Here is a 17,803-nt window from a genome sequence, read left to right on the forward strand (position 1 = left end):
ATCCACCTCCTAGAGTAATGGAAATAAAAACAAAAATAAACAAATGGGACTTAATGAAACTTAAAACTTTTGCAAAGCAAAGGAAACTACAAACAAGATGAAAAGACAACCCTCTGAATGAGAGAAAATAGTTGCAAAGGACAAAGGATTAATCTCCAAAATATATAAACAGCTCATGCAGCTCAATATTAAGAAAACAACCAATCTAATCCAAAAATGGGCAGAAGACCTAAATAGACATTTCTCCAAAGAAGACATACAGATAGCCAAGAAGCACATGAAAAGCTGCTCAACATCACTAATTATTAGAGAAATGCAAATGAAAATTACAATGAGGTATCACCTCACACCAGTTAGAAAGGGCATCATCAGAAAATCTACAAACAACAAATGCGGGAGAGGGTGTGGAGAAAAGGGAACCCTCCTGCACTGTTGGGGGGAATGTAAATTGATACAGTTACTATGGAGAACAGTATGGAAGTTCCTTAAAAAACTAAACATTGAATTACCATATGACCCAGCAATCCCACTACTGGGCATATACCCAGAGAAAACCATAATTCAAAAAGACACATGAACCCCAATGTTCATTGCAGCACTATTTACAATAGCCAGGTCATGAAAGCAACCTAAATGTCCATCGACAGATGAATGGATAAAGAAGATGTGGTACGTGTATACAATGGAATATTACTCAGCCATAAAAAGGAATGAAATTGGGTCATTTGTAGAGACGTGGATGGATCTAGGGACTGTCATAGAGAGTGAAGTAAGTCAGAAAGGGAAAAACAAATATAGTATATTAACACATATATGTGGAACCTAGAAAAATGGTACAGATGCACTGGTTTGCAGGACAGAAATAGAGACACAGATGTAGAGAACAAACGTATGGACACCAAGGGGGGAAAGCGGCGGCAGAGGGGGGGTGATGAATTGGGAGATTGGGATTGACATATATACACTAATAAGTATAAAATGGATAACTAATAAGAACCTACTGTATAAAAAAATAAAATTTAAAAATTAAAAAAAAAAAGAAATTTGGGTGCATTCCTTGTACTCAGGAATCCACAAGGCAGGAAGACCTGGTAGTTTATGATGACTCATTAAATCAAGGTAAATGTGAGCAAGAATATGTTGGCCATGACATACCTTGGAGGCAAAAGCAAAGAGGATGACTATGAGAACCAAAGCAATGGGGAAGGGAAAGGACTAGGTCTCATTTTTGTTCCTGGAGTTTTCTTCTCAAGATGAGTGGGTTGGAAAGCCTCCAGTTTGAGCCTGTAAAAGAGCTGCAAGCCCATTGCACAGAAGCTAGAGCACGTCCCCAAGGCCCTGCTTCCCAGGTAACTTGAAAAATGTACTGTTCTGCCTGATACTAAGCAAAGCTATAATACAGCTCCAAATTATGGGTTTCAAATAGTTTTCAAATTTTTTTTTTTTAGTCATTAGATATAGGGGGTCAATCTTTGAGCACAGAGCTATATTTGAATAAATAAATGAAACAGATACCTACTTATTCTATTTCAAGTTTGCTTCAGTGCCTAAGGATAAACTCTAAGGACAGAGTTAAAATCTGCATGTCTTAAAACATAATTTGGAAACGGTTCCCTCTCACTTATCGTAATTCACGAGATCAGGATTCTCAGGGCAGAGACCATTTGGTTTTCCGGAAGCCATGCTGTGAGAACAAGAAATGCTCATGTTTAGTTGTCATGGCCTCCCACAGGGGAGATGAGCAACCTTGAACTCTGGTGTCAGCTGCTCCAGACACATTTGCTCAGTTTTATGAATGAATGCACTAACTAAAAAGTATCCTAATCTGCTAATTATTTGTAAACCACTTTACATATCCTGTATTCCTAATTTAGGTTTTGAAGCAATTCTACTGTCACTGAAATTCTGTAGTTCACCCTTTAGATACGTATATTTTTTTTCACCTTCAGAGAATACAAGGAGTGTTTCAGCCTACATTTTAAATATGAAGAAGCAAACGTGTGAAGTGAGGAAATAAAAATACACTGTTTTTTTTTTAGAACATATACTTACATACTTTCAAAACATGCCTATATTTTAACGAGAAGTAAGTTCTACGAGAATACAGCCCTGGCCTATCTTATACATCAGCATAGCCACAGTACTTGTATCAGTGTCTGGCATAGAGTACACACTCAATAAACATTCCTGGAATACATGAATAAATATATACTTCTTTTAGGAGATGCATTATTATGGACCTAAATCATTTTCCCTTTCACGCTAACCATGGTCTTTTAAAAAATAAATTATTTTGTCTGCTGTAATAGCCAAGAATGAGCTCAAAATTCCTCCCAACTTCTCCTGACTACCCATCAGAGACAAGAGTATCATCTGTCAGGTGGCTGTCAGACCCAAGCTGAAATTACTGTTGTCCTCTCCATCAACTTACAGCTTTTATGCTTCATACCTTTCCCTTAATTTGAGGAAGCTAAGTTTTGTTTTTAAGTAAATAAAGAATTTAAATGAAAGAGATAAAGAGTAGTCCCATCCAAGAATTTTACTACCTATTTTGCTTAAGGATGCCGATATGAGCTTTAAAGAAAGATGGATCAAGAATAATAGGGATGGCTGGATTTGTTTTTCTTATTGATGTGTTAAAGAGTACTGGTAAAATCTTTGCAAGTAAAAACTCTCCACACATTTTTAGAGAGGATATTTTAAATGTACTTACATGTACAGTTAAATAGATTCCTTGCTATCTGACACTGAAGCTTCAGGCTGCGATGGAGTATTTAATTTTAGGCACCTTTCAAACTCTGTACTACAGTAAGTGGAAAACAATCCCAGCGGTTACGAACCTAGACCCAGATGAGTCCCCGCTGGTTTTGCTGGGCTAACTCTGACTTCACCTTTACAATTTGTGTTTCACCTTCCAAAAGACATCCCCTCCCTGCCACCACCAGCCCCCTCCCCCCGCTGCTTCGGAGATGTATGAAGGCATGGCTTTAAAATCGCACTTGGGTTTAGCCTAGTGGAGCTGGAGCTCTATCAGATGTGCTATTCCTTCCTTCCCGCTCCAGCACGGGCAGCTCAAGCATTTAACCACCTTCCAAGCGTCCTGGTAATACATTCCTGCCGCTATACCTACCCCTCAGCTCTCCAGAACCGAATTTCTGAAAATGTCTGTGCGTGGAGACATTCACTTCCCTGCTCAACAGGAAGGGCTGCAGTCAGGGCTAAGGAGAGTAAAATATGAGCTTACAAATGTGGGGCAGGACATGCGTGGCTTTCTTTATTTTTTTCTTTTGACTCAAAGAGCTCAAGCTTCTGTGTGACAGTTGGAGACTCGGGCAACTAGCATTCCTTAAAATGCGCGTGAAGGATGACAGTTTGCTCCCTGAATACCACTGGCTGGCAGAGCCCCTAAACAAATTATGAGAAAGTATCTGGGATGGAGGGAGGATTTACTCTCAATTATGAACCTATTGGCAGCTGTATACATGCAACTATTATCTATATATTCATCACCGTATCTCCAGTTTTCTCCAAGTGCTGGCATTGAATGAGTTAAAAGTCAAATGACTAGCAATTAAGGGTGTAAGTAAAATAATCTTAAGATATTTGACTGAAAGTATACGCTTGCTCTGTGTGCTGAGCAGGAAGAACACAGGGAGGCTGAAAAAGAAGGCAGTGGGTTTGAGAGAGTGCATTAAGCCAAAATAACACACTTGTCCTGACCGCCCTGGGTACTGTGTCTCAATAATTAGGAGGAGCAATACCCTTCTGTGGGATGGAAAAGCCAGTAAGAAGGAGACTTAAGTTAAGCTAGCATACATCAAAAATAATTGACAATGGTTAGGCTTCACTGTAGAGAAGCCTGCACTGGCGTTGCAGCCACCAGCCCACCACCCACCTAAGAATTATTATTTGAAAAGGATGTCAGAGGATTATAGAAGATCCTTGTGTCTGCTCCAATTAGGATCAACACTTTTGCTGCTTGCTCACTGAGCATTCAGTATGTAATGATGAAAACATATTGACCCCTGCTGGAACTGCGTAGAACTGCAATGTTTTCCTGCTGCAAAATTTGACCTAAAAGGCAGGCATCCTTGAACTATCATTTGCATGCGCCAAGCCTAAGGGGCTGTGTTTGCTTATTTGAAAGAAGTCTCTATATCACAATTCCGGTATCAAAATAATTTATTAATTGCAAAGATAACTTCAGAATACTCCATGAGTCCAAGACAATTAAAACGTGTAATAATGTAGCCTTCTAATTTTCTGTATGGTGTTTATTATTTTCTTGGTTCAAATTGTGGCAACAGCCAATAAGCATCAAATTTGGGTCCTCCCTATTATTTTTTAGACTCCCCACAGATTCACTGTCTCCAAAATACAGTATCATTTTCAAAGAAACTTAAAATATGGGAAATACTCTAAAATTCTGAGTAATTATTTTGTTTCCACTATATCATCCCAGAGTTTGAATCATGATGGCAACTTCCTTCTAAGCTATTTTCCATATGAATAAGTGTTGTAGACGTATGTTATTGTAGAATATTAATGAGAAACTTTGCCTCTTAAGAATTCTCAGAGAAAAGCTCAGGGAAAAAGACCTTTTCCAGCATACCTGGAGTTGCCAAGTTATTTTCCAGCTACATGATTACAGGACATCAAACAGTTAACTCACAGAATACACGACTTGCTATTTTGTGGGATGTATTAAGATGGCATAGATATCATTAGAATTCTTACTCTTTGTTGGGGGTTAGAAAGAAGAAGTATTTCTTGAATAAGTTAACAGAACAATTATATCAGTGTCAACAAAGTCGGCATAAGCTCTCCAGCAACACCTAGGCAAGGTCTCCTGGCATGCTCTGTTAGCTGGCCCATCATGGGGTTCAACGCTTAGCCAAGGCTCAGAGGCCATTCTCTGTACAGATCATTTAACCTGGCTCCATTTAATGGTTGTCACAGTGTCCCTCAGCTCAACCAATTGTTCTGAAAATACACACTGTCAGTCAAATGGAAAAAGCCGCAAGCTCCATTCTAGCTCCATATAAAGAAAATTTGTACATGGTATTTACAGTAGTCACCCTAATATGACAATCTTTTCTTAAAAAAAGTATCTCCATGTTTAGGGTAAATTAAGTAACTCACACTAAACTGATTATGTACATGATGTCACAGTGGTTTTGTATTTTTAGCAAAAAAAAAAAAAAAAAAATTGAGTCAATAAAACCCCATCTTGGAATATGAACTGTAAGAAAGCAGAGACTTTATATATTAACTCCTACCCCAATACCAAGGCCATCACTCTACATATAACAGGCACTTATCAAATATTTAAAATTTGTGAACTATATATTTTTAAAATAATAATGTTACTCAGCTTGTGCCCTGACTTTCCCATTTTCCAAAAATATCACCATGGACAGATTACTTACTTAATTGCTCTAAACCCTAATTTCTTCAGCTATAAAATGAAGACAATTACAACTACCATCTCAAGAAAATAAAATGAGATTAAGTTTATAGAGAGGGCTTCCCTGGTGGCGCAGTGGTTGAGAATCCGCCTGCCGATGCAGGAGACACGGGTTCGTGCCCTGGTCCGGGAAGATCCCACATGCCGCGGAGCAACTAAGCCCGTGAGCCATGGCCGCTAGGCCTGCGCGTCCGGAGCCTGTGCTCCGCAACGGGAGAGGCCACAACAGTGAGAGGCCCGCGTACCGCAAAAAAAAAAAAAAAAAAAAAAAAAAAAAAAAAAAAAAAAAAAAAAAAGTTTATAGAGATACTTTATGAATTTAAAAACATAAAACAACATACATTATAAGTACTACTGGGTACATGTGAAGTCTTAAATAAGTGTTTCTTTCCTTAGAGTCGAGAAAAATTCTAAGGTAAAGGAAGAATTAGGAAAAAGGGTTCATAAAGGTCACAGAAGCTGAACCAAACATCACTATATGGAGTTAAATAAGAAAAAAAAAAAAAAAAAGAGGGCTCTCCTCATGGCATAGTGGTTTAGAATCCATCCACCAATGCAGGGGACATGGGTTCGAGCCCTGGTCTGGGAAGATCCCACATGCCTCGGAGCAACTAAGCCTGTGCACCACAGCTACTGAGCCTGTGCTCTAAAGCCCACGAGACACAACTCCTGAAGCCCACGTGCCTAGAGCCCGTGCTCTGCAACAAGAGAAGCCACCGCAGTGAGAAGCCCGTGCACCCCAATGAAGAATAGCCCCTACTCGCCACAACTAGAGAAAGCCCATGTGCTGCAACAAAGACCTAATGCAGTCAAAAATAAATAATAAATAAATATTTTTAAAAGTCTTATCTATTTAAAAAAAGAGCTGATACCATTTGTTAAAGAAAAACAATTTCAAAGGAGTCACATGGATTATTATTATAGATTAAGTTAATAAGAGACAAGGACATACAGGAGTGGAGAAGGAGGATGAGTAATCCTTTCAACAGGGAAAGAAAAATAGAAATTAGCTTGATTTCCCAGAAATAATGCTGTCAGAAAGGCAGAAAGAAATATTGCTGTCAGAAAGACGGCACAAATAGGAAGCCTGAGCTACAGTGGCTCTGCGTCACAGGGGCAGCCATTTTTAAAGGTCCCTGTCCATGACATTTATATCTCATATTTGTTCAAGAAACAAAGCATTTGAACAGTAATGTACAGAAAGACATTCCAAGCCAAATTTATCATTTAGGGTGGAAAACATCAATTAAAATGCCTATTTGTCTTTCAAGGAAAATTGTATAGGCTTAAAGTCAAAGCAAAATATTTCTCAGAACCTCTCTGCGTTGCCATGTGATTTCCTGTAACTCATTTCCAATGATAGACATCTAATTTAAAAAGAAAAATGATGTAGCAGATGAAAGAATGAATGGGACAGCTGTTGTAATGTGTTTTAAAATGCCCCTCCTGCTCTGAGCAGGTTGAGGTAATGCAGTCATACATAGTACACTAGCTTCATTTAGAATCTTGGAACCTCAGTGATACATTTCAGAAAACATATCCCTCACTGCAAAACTGCCAAAACACTTAGCCGTGGTGGTGACAAGACCTGGCCATCTCAGTCAACCAAAGTCCTAGCTATCTATCATTCCTTAAAATCTTAATTTATTTCAGTGCTTTGTAGCAACCTAGTTCATCCTTTAAAACACATGCCGTTTTGCATTACTCATTATTTTCAAAGGGAGATTTAATTTACCTCCAAATGTTATCCAGAATGTCTAAATGTTCATGTTCCATAGACATTGGCTGTCTCCTATAGATACAATCCATCACCAGTTATTCAATAAACAGCATGCCTGATACTACAGAAATATAAATCCCCAAGATTTCTTTTTCTTACATAAAACATTCAGTGGCAGACACCATACAGGCAACTGGGCTATAAAAGTTATATTTAATAGGTTAATCACTTAACCTGCTAGCTAAATAAAACTTATGAGAGAGTGTAAAAAGCACATGGAAATTTTAATTGTAACTCACACAGTTTTTTCCGCCTACATGTTTTTTTTTTTTTTTTTTTTGCGGTACGCGGGCCTCTCTGTGTTGTGGTCTCTCCCGTTGCGGAGCAAAGGCTCCGGACGCGCAGGCTCAGCGGCCATGGCTCACGGGCCTAGCCGCTCCGCGGCATGTGGGATCTTCTCGGACCAGGGCACGAACCCGTGTTCCCTGCATCAGCAGGCGGATTCTCAACCCCTGCGCCACCAGGGAAGCCCCGCCTACATATATTTATTGAACATCTATTACACACAAGGAATGGTACTAAGTTCTGTGAGGGATATAAAAAGAGAAGTCCAGATCTCTGCTCTCAAACTCCTTAGAGTCTAATTAGGGGCCCAAGACATAAATACAAAACATTAAAGAACAATGCAAGAGTTAAACAAGGTCAAAGTAATCAACATTAAAAAAAATGCCAAACTCATTTCTCACAGCAGTTAAATTTCTCTCGACCCTTGCAGGTAGACAAATGACTTGACTTTTCAGCAGAACTACCTGTGTGAATAATAATGAACAGAAGCAACATTCTGGAGGGCTTACTATAGGTAGAGCATTTGTAAGCCCTTTACCCATTATTTTATTTAATCTTCAGAAAAGTCACTAAAATGTAACAAAAATCTTAAAGAGCGAGGCATGATTCAGGTTTAAAACTAGATACTGCAATAAACACCACTCCTGTAAAATTCACACATTTTTAACTACTCCACAAGTCAGAATCAGAAAAACTGCAAAATTTATCAAAAAGAATGGTATGATTATGACATAAAAAAATGAATAAACCAAAGAAATCCAGTACCTTTAAGCCTCAATTTCTGAAACCAATCACTTTTCCAATATCATTCTTCAGGCTGACCCTAAATCATTCATGTTTCACCTGGATAATAACAAACATTACTTAGCATTCTTCACTTTTAATTCTTCTCTATTGTCACTTTAACTGTAATATATTGCTATAACCTAGTCATTATTTAAGTGACTTCTTTGATTAGGAGTTCAGGGAGGTCTGGCATAATTCACATTTAAGAAAAGTGTAGCACATGTGCTAGAGTTATTTTAAACTGATGGTCAAAATCATTTCAATAAAGGGAAATTTTCCCTTCCAGTTTTACTCAATCATCGCATATTTTGCGTTTACCTGAAAATTTGACCACCGTATCTAGTAGGGAAAGTACAAGAAAAAATGAAGATTTGCTTAAAAAGGAAAATTAACCATAAAAATTGCTCTATTTGGGCTTCCCTGGTGGCGCAGTGGTTGGGAGTCCGCCTGCCGATGCAGGGGACGCGGGTTCGTGCCCCGGTCTGGGGGGTCCGGCGTGCCGTGGAGCGGCTGGGCCCGTGGGCCATGGCCGCTGGGCCTGTGCGTCCGGAGCCTGTGCTCCGCAGCAGGAGAGGCCGCGGCGGTGAGAGGCCCGCGTACCACAAAAAAAAAAAAAAAAAAAAAAAAAAAAAAAAAATTAGCTCTATTTGAGCATCTTTTATAAAGCAACACTTCCACACACACACAAGCAACACTTCCACACACACACACACACACACACACACACACACACACACACACACACACACACACACACACACACAGAAAGCCCATATCGCCTCTATCATCAGGTCCTGTCAATTTTATCTCTTACAGATCTTTTGAATCCCTTTTCTTCCTTCCATGCCCACTTGCAAGCAGGCACAGGTGACTTCTATATCTTGTCTGGGCTTCCCCAGTAAGTTCCTGCTGGGACTCCCCTGCTCTAACCTAACCACCCCCAACACCTTCCCATCTCCCCCCTACACTCACCCACCCAAGCCAGCTCCACTCAATTCTCCTCAAGGCAGCCAGAGGTATGTTTCAAAAGGCAAGGCAAAAACCCAGTTCAGTCACCTACCTGCTTCACGTCTTTCAATCCTTCCCACCATTTTTAGGATCAAGATAAATTCTTGACATGGACTCTAAGGACCTGTGTTGTCGGCTTCCTACCAACCTCCCCAGCCTCCACTTCCCCCACTGACATTGATCACCAGCTCACTATATGCTGTGTCTCCTCCTATTTCCATTCCTTACCTACCCACTTACTCAATTTACAGATCTCATTAGGCATCATCCTTGAGGAAATTTTCCCTGACATCTCAACTATTTTAAATCCCCTTATCCCAAGCTATCCCAGAATCTCCCCTTCAGAGCCATTCTCACAGTTGCAATTTCATGTGTTTATTGATAAACTAATGTTGTCTTTCCTTCTAGACTACCAGCTCCAAGAGGGCAGAGGTAAATGTTGGCTTTGTTCACCATTCTATCCCCAGGACTTGGCAAAAAGGTCTGGAACTCAGAATATTCTCACTGGAAAATTTTTGAATGAACACATGAAATCAGATTACCTAATCTCATGTCTTAACCTATCCATCCACCACCAACCTGTCTTAGATTTGTGAAGTCTTACCATAAAGTTGTTTTTACAGTCAAGAAAAACTAGGCTCCATTCTTTTTTTCTTAAATACATCTTTATTGGAGCATAATTGCTTCACAATACTGTGTTAGTTTCTGTTGTACAGCAAAGTGAATCAGCCATATGCATACATATGTCCCCATACCCCCTTCCTCTTAAGCCTCCCTCCCACCCTCCCTAGGCCACCCCCTAGGTCATTGCAAAGCACTGAGGTGATATCCCTGTGCTATGCTGCTGCTTCCCACTAGCTATCTATTTTACATTTGGTAGTGTATATATGTCATTGCTACCCTCACTTCACCCTAGCCATAGCAATCAGAGAAGAAAAAGAAATAAAAGGAATACAAATTGGAAAAGAAAAAGTAAAACCGTCACTATTTGCAGATAACATGATACTATACATAGAAAATCCTAAAGATGCCACCAGAAAACTACTAGAACTAATCAATGAATTTAGTAGGGTTGCAGGATACAAAATTAATGCACAGAAATCTCTGGCATTCCTATACACTAATAACAAAAAATCAGAAAGAGAAATTAAGGAAACAATCCCATGTGCCATCACAACAAAGAGAATAAAATACCTAGGAATAAACCTACCTAAGGAGGCGAAAGACTTGTACTCAGAAAACTACAAAACACTGATGAAGGAAATCAAAGATGACATAGACTCCATTCTAATACACACAGAAATATTTCTCTCTGGTTCTAAATCTCCTCAAATATAATACTTTAAGGTTTTGGTTAAGAAGGCTTGCCATCTTACTTTTTGTTTTCTATTTTTTAAAAACATAAATGCTTGACACAAACATGACTGAAAGCTTAGTGTTACTCTTTTTTTAAATTAATTTAGGGAAGGAACAAGCATCTTTTCAATGTCTATTTTGTTTGCTTGTTACTCAACTTCAATATTTACTCTAAAATAGCTAACTCTAACCCTAACCTTGCAATGAATGCTCAAATTTAAAGAAATATAAGAGGCGGAATATCTCTGAGATTTAAATTTATTAAATATGCCACATATGAGGTACAAATGATTCCAATACTAAAAAGGGATTCTACGTCTTTTTTTGTTCTTCTGCAAACAACAGTAAGTATGTAGGATCAAGAATAAAATATTATTCGGGCACACAGGGCCCAAAAGTGATTTGTAATCCTGAAGTTTATTTCCATCCCATCCCAATGTGGGACCACACACTAGCAAGTGTATATATATTTGGTTTTTTAGCATTGATGAAGAGCATTAAAATGTATTACATAAAAGTTAAATTAATCCAGATAACTAGGAGAGGTGTTGACTCCAAGATAGGATATTTGCATTAAAAACAAATAATTTTCCTGGTATAAATCTAGTCTATTCCTTGGATAAACCTTGGTCTTCTCAATCACTATTTTCTCCTTCTGGCTTGGAGCTACTCCTTTCTTCCCTGTCACCTCTCTCTAGTGATAGTTTTCTTTGTGCCATCACAAAGCTCTTCTTATGCATTACCTCTTAGACAACTGCTCTTTAAAATTTTTTTTGTTTGGTAAATTCAGGAGATGATCTTTTAGAAGATTACATTTATTCTCCCCTATATATTATAAAATACACAAAATTGCTAAGACTTCCTACAGAGAAACACAGAAATCTATGACTCATAGTTTATACTGTCACTCAAATCCATTAATCCCTGAATATTATGACTGAAGATTTGGTAGCATTTTACACCATTGTAAAGGCACACCTCTGTTGCATCCTTCATTCCTGTCAGTATCACATCACCATACTTTTTTTCTCTAAAATAATTTTTCATTTTATTCTTTGCCCAGAATATTCTAACTTGCTTTTCCTCCAACTCTCTCCTTGGTTAAATCATCTAAACATGCTTTTCTGAAAAAGCGGAAAGTAGACAAGAGGAATGCCTATGATTTAGAGACGTTCCTTATTAAAAACATACACACTTCCTCTAAAAGAAATATAAAAGTTGAATTCTTGAGTATGAAAGATGCAGTAATAAAATAGAGAGGTGTAATATATCATCTTTGACAATGCTAGAAATAGAAAACAACACTAGAAGTCCCTACTGACAAAGATCTAACTTGAAACAAGTCAATTAAGATATACTCTCATAGGATGGAGTTAGTTGGTGAATGTTCGGGAGAGTTCTGCCCATGATTATGGAAATCATACCTGTAATGTGGGGATACCTTTTCCTTTCTTTTCAACACCAAGAGCATTGTGTGTGTGTGGTGGGAATCGGGTGAAGTGGGATAGGATGGGGAAGCGGTTGTGGGCCTGATAATTTCGTAGACAATTTAAAATGAATTCGTGACAAAACTGTGGAGTTTCCATTACTTCAGCATATATTAAATGTTGAGGTTTTCAAATGTTGTACTTTTTCTAAGCCTTTATGCTGAAGATTCTTCTAGTTCCTTTTTATTTGTATTAAAGATGATCTTATCACGTTAAGGACCGTTAATCTACAAATGAAATCAAATTATGTTTTCTTAAACTTTTGCATATTAACAGATATAAGATGGTATCATTTTTGTTATTTTGTTTTCTAAGCACCTAGAATTATCTATTAAGTAAAGGTTTGGGGGTCAAAAGGTACAAACTTCCAGTTATAAATTAGTCATGGGGATGTAACGTACAGAATGGTGACTATTGTCAATAATACCATTTTGTATATTTGAAAGTTGCTAAGAGAGTAGATCTTAAAAGTTCTCATCACAAGAAAAAAACTGTAACTATCTATGGTGATGGATGTTAACTAGACTTATTGTAGCGATCATTTTGAATATACACAAATATCCAATCATGATGTACATTTGAAACTAATATGATATTATGTCAATTCACCCCAATTAAACTATGTATTTTTAAAAGTGAAGGTTTATTTTTTAACATAATATTTTCATTCTCTTTCTTACTATCTTCACAAAAATATATTTTTTCACAGCTGCCCATACAGTTTCAAATTTACTTTCTGTAGGAAATGCTTCCAATGTGAATTGCCTCTTCATTTGGGCATACTCTGTTGATTTTAATAATCTGGGTTATAAGTACTCATGGTCATTTATGTATTGTTTGACAAGCATTATTTCATGTGTATGTCCTGAATCCTCAACTAGAATGTAAACTTGCAGGGAAATAAAATTAAATGTTCAAAGAAAAATTTACAGGCTGTAATGTAAAAAAAAAAAATCAAATTCAAATCCTACTTCCATCACTTCCTGTTAGCTTAACCATAGACAATTCATGTAATCTTCCTAAACCTTAATTTTCTATTTGTAAAATGCAGAAACCAACAGCACCTATCCTAGCTCCTAAGCTGGTTATTGGGATCACATTATTTAATGTATAGATTTAGCTCAATAGCTGGCACACATTAACTCAATAAGTACCGTTATTATTAAATGCCTCAAAATAAAACACCTATTTCCTTGGTTCTTCTATATTCATACATACATACTCATCTATTATAGTATTTACTATACAGTGGGTTCCTAGTATATGTAGTTTTGAATGACTAGAGATTATTATTTATTATGTGTTACTTATTTATTATTTATTACTATTGTTATTACCAATATTATTATTGGCAATGTAATTCTTATGAACATAGCATTTGCACTAAAATAATCATCTGATTGTAAACAAGTCGTGACTTTCTGTATTTTATTATCTACATCTGGAAAAACATAATCTTTTATAAAAGTATTTGCTTTCTGTATTTTGAGGGTTATTAAGAGTAATTACTTTGACTTATTCATAGGATAAACATTGAATAAATGCTGGAGGCATGAGATGGTAAACTCTGGGTAAAGAATTCCCAGGGCCTGGTTTGGATTTTTAGTTCGCCAGTACACTGGGTTTACAATGGTGGCAGGAGAAGGAAATACTTGTGGTATCCCTAAGTTTAGGAGATCAAAGTTCAGCTCTAAAGAAGGACAAAACCACACGGAATTGATCTAGACAGTACCATCAGAAGCAAATGAGAATTGCTATGTCATTAGACTATACTGAGAAGTTGGATTCACTTTCCTACTTTCCATTTAATAGTCTTCGTATGAAACAGGAAAATCACTGAAGTTTCAGATACTCATTTGGGTGTGGAGCAAACTTCCTGGAATGAAGAACCAGGAGGGAGACTCAGAGAACAGGCTTCTCACAAATGCTTCCTGCTCAAACTTGTTTCAGACAGACTGAACATTTTACAAGAACAGGTTTCTTATTATGTTCCTTTTAGCCTCCTGGACTGAAATCAGCTGGCTGAGAACCTTTAGGAAAGTATCAAGCATTTTCAAACCTAAAGTAAAAAGAGTTTTATTGAAAGTTTTTTTAAAAAATCCTACCCGTATATCTGTATCTTTCTTCATAACAAGTGTATGCATATTTCAGATGCTTTCTTAATTTACAGTCTCCAAAAATATGGGTAAGTTAAATCAAATGTCAAATTCTAACAAATGTTACAAATAAACAGGCTTACAAAAGCTTCCCTGGACATGCTGATGGCAAGATTTAACCCACTGCTGAGAGTTAGTGAAAAACGTTTTACAGAGCTGTGTGTTTTAGAGGAAAGTCCCCCAGATTTTCTTGGGGAACTAAAGAATTTCCAGGAGTAGGCAATGAAGTCAATCCTTGCTGTATTAATTTTCTCTCAATATTTCTAAAAACTTTTATTTGAGAAAAATTTCAAAGAAAGAAAAAATGAGTTTACCTGTTCAAAATCAAGAATACATGACAACATCCTGCTTCAAGAACATCTCCATGACTCCACAAACTTTAGAACTAGACTAAATTTTTCAGAGAGTCCATAACTAGAAATTCCTAAGAAGCATCTAGAAATTATTGGCAATTAGAATGTATTTTTATCAGCAAAGCCTCTAGGCCTTTGTACTTTCTGTTCCATGTACCTGGAATCTTCTTTCCATACATAGCTTATCCCTTAATTTCACTTTACTCTCAACCTATAACCCCTGTCCTTCAGGCCCTCCTAATTTACAGCACCCTATTTCTTGAACAGAATCCCCATTCCTGAGTCTTTTTTTTTTTCACTGTTACCTTGTTTGTGTTTGCCACACCATTTTTATCCCTACCCACTTACATTATTTACATCTTCCAGACAGTATCTTCTCCTTTAATTCCCACTCCTGCCAACCTCACATTCTGTCTAGCTTTCCAGCCGTGGGAAGATGGGGACACAATCAAGCTGAGGCAAGAGCAAGGTGATACATGTTCTATCTCTTCATCACAATAGCTTGTTCTAATAGGGTTCAAGAAATGTATTCCAAATGAGATGTGGGGGTCTGCTTCTCTATCAAATTAACACTACTGTATAGTACAGGGAACTCTGCTCAGTACTCTGTAATAATCTAAATGGGAAAAGAATTTGAAAAATAGATACATGTATATGTATAACTGAATCACTTTACTGTACACCTGAAACTAACACACAATTGTTAATCAACTATACTCCAATATAAAATAAATTTTTTTAAAAAATTAAGTCTTTGACATCCTTAGATTTGATATGAAATTTAAATTGTTTGCACATTCCCTAAAGGTTTACGGTATGTGCTAATTTCTAATTTTCCTGAGTTTTGAACCTGAGTCTTCAGCAAGTCACTTAGATAACCACAATTTCTCAACAGGCGTTATTGCTTTCCACTAATAATTGTTTACAGAGTATATTGTCTTACCAAATTGGGGGATTTTTAAAGTTTCAGCATGTATCTCTTATCAAGTGTCCACTGCATATACTGCGACTCCATTTTGTACATTAAATTCCTAGTACAGGCATCGAAACTTCGGGGCCTTTTATAAAGAGTTGTACATTTTACCTGAACAGTGGGACACCACAGATGGGTTGTGAAATAATTGACTAGAGTTGCAACTCCTTGGGAGAGTGGGATTGAGGGCAAGAGGAGAAATAGATGATATATACCTTGGTATTGCATAAAAATTATCAAGGTGCCTAAACAGAAGAAAATAGAATATAATTGAATTTAACTCTCCCAAGCAATATGAACCAAGTGTTTATTAAATTGTTTTGAGGCAAAAAGTGTTGAGAGTGAAACATCTTCTGGTAATTTGTAAAAGAGGTAGGATTGACCCATAGGCTACTGTAAAGAAATATATGAAACAAAGTGAACCCTGCTGCCACTAGCAAAAAATTAATTAATTAATTTAAAAAATCATCAAAAGCTCATCACCCAGTGATCAGATCTTGGCTTCTAATACATTCTCCAATAAAAGGAACCAGGGTTACATGAAGAAATAGCTGATGCTAGGGCTGGGTCCGGGAGTATACAAGGCAAGTCAGAGCAACATGCAGTGCTAGAAAATAAGGAAGCACTCAAAAAACAAAGGGATGGAGCATGTCAAGGGGACACAGGAACCAAGCTGAACGATCTCAATGGCCAAAACTGAATAATTTTAACCAAATAACAAAATAATGTAATATTGGATTATAACCCAAACTATAAAATAAATATCCATGAGTTCATACTGTTATAAATAAATGATTGAATAAATATATAAATAAATTAATTAAGGAGCAAAGACAAATCTCAGTTACAGAAGAATCCAAAATATCTACATAAATATTCCCCACAAGTAGGGTACCCTGAGCTCCCCATTCCTTGAATGTTAGCCACACTTAGTGACTTGATTTTACAGAATATGGAAAGGTGGAGGAAAAAATTAAGTTTATGGTAGAGAAACTTGACAAACACTATCTAAGTCAGATGATCAAAGTCAACATCAACAATGATAAGTCAGGTTGATAGTATGGACCCTTAAGTTGCTGTGATGAGAAGAGCACGGCACCTCTATGGTCTCCCTCACGGAAACACGTATCTCCAGATTTATCATGAGAAAAACATTAGACAAATCCCAAATGAGGGACATTCTACAAAATACCCAACCAGTACTCCTCAAAACTGTCAAGGTCATCAGAAACAAAGTCTGAGAAGCTGTCACAGCCAAGAGGAGACCAAGGAGGCATGATGATTAAATGTAATATAGTAGCCTGGATGGGATCTTGAAATAGGGGAAATAAAGGACATTAGAGAAAAACTACTGAAACCTGAATTAAGTGTGAAGTTTAGTTAATAGCAATGTACCAGTGTTGGTTTCTTGGTTGCGATAACTGTACCATAGAAATGTAAGATTTAACAATGGGGTAAACTGGGTGTGGAAATTTCCATACTATCTTTGCAGATTTTCTGTAAATCTAAAAGTATTTAAGGATTTTAAAATGTTTAAATTGACCTATAATATCGCAGCTACATGAAGGAATACATTAGGAATACTTAGAACTAAAATATTTCTATCCCTTGGGCACCAAGAGTAATATTAATGATAGGAATAATAATAACTATCATTTTTTGAGCACTTACAGAATTCCAGCACCATGCTAAGGAAAACACATATTATTAACTCATTTTAATCCATGCAGAAAGCTCATGAGCTAGATACTCATACCACTACCCCTCTTTTACATATGAGGAAACAGGCAAAGGGAGGTATACCAGGGATGGATGGCTAAGATGCTGAGTGTTGCTAAGCAGGAAGAGGGCTGCTCAAACAATAAAAGTTGCACATATGACATATCTCAGATTAGAGATCCATAATGAAATATTAAAGGGATTATTTCACACAGAGGGTGCTGATTAGAAAATTATAATAGAATGAATTATTCCTGACAGGGAAAAAAGAATATAATCAGATTTCTTACCCTAAACTTTGGGTAGATTGCAACTGAAGAACAGAAGAATAGTATACAATTCTGGAATGGGCATATGGTGATATATTCAATCTTAGGGATCTAAGGAGTCAGTACTTACAGATGAACCAGGATTCATATAAGCCAGCTTTTAC

This window comes from Kogia breviceps, chromosome 6, assembly GCF_026419965.1.
Source record: "Kogia breviceps isolate mKogBre1 chromosome 6, mKogBre1 haplotype 1, whole genome shotgun sequence".
Classification (NCBI taxonomy): Eukaryota; Metazoa; Chordata; class Mammalia; order Artiodactyla; family Physeteridae; genus Kogia; species Kogia breviceps.